Here is a 4,141-nt window from a genome sequence, read left to right as displayed (position 1 = left end):
TGTATTTCAATGCAAAAGCATTTTCAATTAATTAGTCTTTATCAGGAAATGATTGAATAACCTAAGGTTCAGAGCTTTTATTTATTCTGATCCTCAAGGATAATGTTTTATTAAGTCAATGTATGACTCAAAACATTAGGAATTGAAAGTCATTTCATGTTTCGACTAACTTTGTGACAAGATTGACTATAATGAGGTCATTTGTACTATATTTTTTATTCTATAAAGGTACAAAATGGAAGTGTGGAGAGGAATGCCTACTAAAAACCAGGAATTGTCTCTGTATTTCTGTAGTACTAATGTCTACTACTGCAACTGTACCTTCTCAGGGGTGCTCCCCCTCCTACACCTGCCAAAAGGCAGCATTCATGTTTTAAATGCTACATGACTTCAAGCCTCCAGCCATAGTTGATTGGAGGACAAAGAAAAAAGCTGACCCAAGAGAAACCATGGCTTGCAAATATTTATGCCTGAACCAGAGGCCTGTTTTAAAAAGGTAACCTGAGCCAATCAGATTCCCTTTTCAGGAAATTCTAAATAAATGACATAGAAGAAGCAGTATAACAAAATCTGAAACAAAATACTGATTTGTCTTGATGTAAAGTGGGTTGAAGTGGCCATTATGTGAGGCATCTGTCTTTTGTATGGACATAATCAAGATAAGTACAAGAGGAAGTCAACTGGTAGAGAGAAAGGAGAGTAGAGAAGATCTGGAGAGAAAGAGTACAGGTACCATGAGAGTAAGGGCAAGTTCCTGCTCTTGTGAGAGAAGAGTTGTGATCTCTGTCCCAAGAAGATCAATTGTGTTTTGTTTTTTTATCCTTCAATTCCCATAAACTCTAGTGTAGCCTTACAATAACACCCTGTTTTCTTCAGGTAGCCTGGATTAATATTGAGACCAAAAAGTTTTGTTTTAAATATTTAAAGATTTTAAAATGTTCATGTAGCCAAGAACATATTAGCACACAGACCCTACAAAATAAGAAGCAATTACAGACAGTTTTTTGTAAACTATTTCTCCACCTGAAAATTACAGCTGAAAGAGGTTTTTATTAGCACTATTCAAATACTAGAAATACTAATTCAAATCCAAATCGTGATTGAGAAATCATAGGATGAAAAGAGATTTTTAGAAATGATCTATCTTTTGCCTTCAGCCCAGTTCATAGCCAAATTGTTCCAAGCAACTGGAAAAAGCTATTCTATTTTGAATACCTCTGGGGAAGCATATTTCAATTCTTTTTTGCCCATTTATTCATGGTTAGGAATCTCTGTGACTGCAATATTGGTTTCTCTATTTTTTAAATATTAAATTTAGGGTTCTAAGTGATGTATTAACATATTAATATGACATCATGAAATGACTGAATATAAAACAACTAATGCCAGTTCAGCCCAACATTCAAAACCTCCGTATAGTGGTCCCAATATAATCATAATATCATATGGAGTTTGTGAGAAATATTTTATAACTATCAAAATACATGAAAGTAGCTGCATTAATGGTAAAACCTCAGTTTCAGTCCTAATAACTCTACAGTAATATACAAATTATAAGTTTTCATCAAGATAGGAAAATCGAAACTGTGGCACCCAGCCAGCCTCTAAAAGGGCATCAGTGGGCCTCACATCCTGGCAGTCATGCCCTTGTGCAGTCCCTTCCATAAAATCAGCTGACCTGTGTACAAACAGGATTTTGTGGAAATGATAGAATGTGACTTTAGAAGATAGGTCATTTAAGAAGTTGCAATTTCCACTTTATCTAGGATCACTTGCTTTGGGAAAAGCCAGTTGTCAGTTCATGAGGAATTCCAACAACTCTTTGGAGAGGTGTATGTGGTAATAGCTTTTGCACACATGCAGCAAGGAACCAAGACCTCTTGCCAGCAGCCATGTGAGTGATTGAGCCATCTTGGAAGTGGATCTTCCATCTCCAGTTAAGCCTTCAGATGATTACAGCCTCGGTTGCCATCCTGACTGCAACCTTATGAAAGACCCCAAAACAGAACCACTCAGCCAAGCTGCTTATGAATTCCTGACTCTTAGAAACTGTGGATAATAAAGGTTTACTGTTTTATGACATGCATTTCCTAGGTGACTTCTTATTCAGCAATTGGTAGCTAGTAGAAAAATAAAGCACTATAATCCATCTGAAGATGATATTTCCATCATGCTATCTCATGGAGAGAACTGATACTGCTACATCCAAGAAATCTATGCCCCACCCCATCCCAAATACTTTAGTCAAATCAAACCCTAATCGTTAAGGTTACTTCCTAGCATTATATACCACTACTTCTCCACTACCTATACTCTGGTTCAGCAAAACTGGTCAATTCACTCTTCCCTGAGCATTTTTATGTCTCCATGTCTTTCTCAAAATTGTTTCCTCTCACTAAAAAGCATTTATTTTTCCTATCTTTGCTGTAAAATCACACATTTCCTTCAGAATCCCTCTAAGCTGCCGTCTGCTTCATGCAAACTTTACAGATCTCTGAAATTGGAAGATCTATCTTCTTCGTTTTAAGCCCTGTGTTATTGGAGACTATTTTAATTGCAAGTGACTGAATCCCAACTCAGACTAGCTCAAGCAAAAAGGGCATTTACCAGAGGGGAAGATAGTGGTGGAATAGAAGGACACTAGGCTCATGTCATCCCATAAATACAACTAGACAACTCTCAAGTCATCCTAAATACCCCAGAAATTGACCTGAAGACTAGCAGAACAAACTCCACAACTAAAGGTAGAGAAAGGCCACATTAAAGAAGGTAGGAAGTGCACAGATGTGGTTTGAGAGAGAAATGGATCATGGCCACTGTAGTGGGGAGGGAGCGACAGTTGAGAGGGGCAAGAGAAAGACTAGCACACAGGGGAATGCATGGGGAAAATGAATCCCCATAGCAATTTGCTTGGAAAGCAAGAGGGTCTGAATTTTATGATTTCTTGAAACCGGCGAGGCTTAAAGCCTGAAGTTCTAAAGGTCAGGAGGCTTGGCTTGGATAGAGCCTGGAGAGCATTGGAGCTACTCTTGGAGAGAAGGCAGGGCAAACAGCCCATGGATGTACAGTATGGAAACAACAATCAGAAGGGTGCCTGGGTCACACAGTAAGGAGGTTAGTTGCTCATCTCAGATCATGTCCCAGAGAGGCAGCATTCATAGAGAGATCCCTCTGGGAATAAAGGAACTGGCAGGTGCCATTTGCCTCCCCTGCCTCGAGGCATAAGCATAGGACCACCTGTGGGAACCATCACAGAGCAGACACTTACCACCTAACTTGCTTACACCAAGCCCTACCTCTCACACTCTAGTGGAACTCCCCTTCCCAGTCACACTTGCTTCAGTCCCAGCATGGCAGGACTCCTCCCCCAGAAAACAAGCCCAAACACCTGCCCACACCTCATCTCCTGACTCAGGAGATTTGCAGGGCCTTGGCTCCAGCAGCAGTGACAACTGGTTTCATTTCATAAGCCGACCATAGCACACCTAGTTAAAATGCACCATATTCAGGCCAGAGATCCAACACTGCCAACAATAAGCAAAGAGAGCCTTTGCAGATGACTAGGCTGAAGGATAAAGAAGCCAGCTGTGTGCATGCAGCACACAATGGAGACACTTTTGGTGCACCAGGACCAGGAGAACAGGGGACACTACCTCTTCTCCATAGGGCCATTACCCTCAAGAACAGGAGACATAGCTAACTTTCCTAACACAGAGAAGCAGGCACAGAGACTTAGACAAAATGAGAAGACCAAGAAATTTGTCCCAAATGAAAGAACAGGACAAGTCCACAACCAGAGGCCTAAGTTGAACAGATATAAGTAACATGACAGAGAGACAATTTAAAATAATGACCATAGGTACTCACTGCACATGAGAAAAAAGTGGAAGGCATCGTTGATACCTTTAATACAGTGATAAGGAATAACATAGCAGAGATAAAGGGCTCAATAAATGTAATAAGAAATATGCTTGATGGAATGATCAGCAGTCTGGGAGAAGCAGAGGAATGTGTTAATGACCTAGAAGACAAAGTAATGGAAAGTAATCAAGCTGAACAAAAGAGAGAAAAAAGAATTATGTAAAATGAGAATAGACTTAGGGAACTGAGTGATTCCATCAAATGTAATAATATTCATATT

Source organism: Ursus americanus, chromosome X, assembly GCF_024610735.1.
Source record: "Ursus americanus isolate L20-20 chromosome X, mUrsAme1.1.p, whole genome shotgun sequence".
Lineage (NCBI taxonomy): Eukaryota > Metazoa > Chordata > Mammalia > Carnivora > Ursidae > Ursus > Ursus americanus.
Note: the sequence above shows the minus strand (reverse complement) of the source record.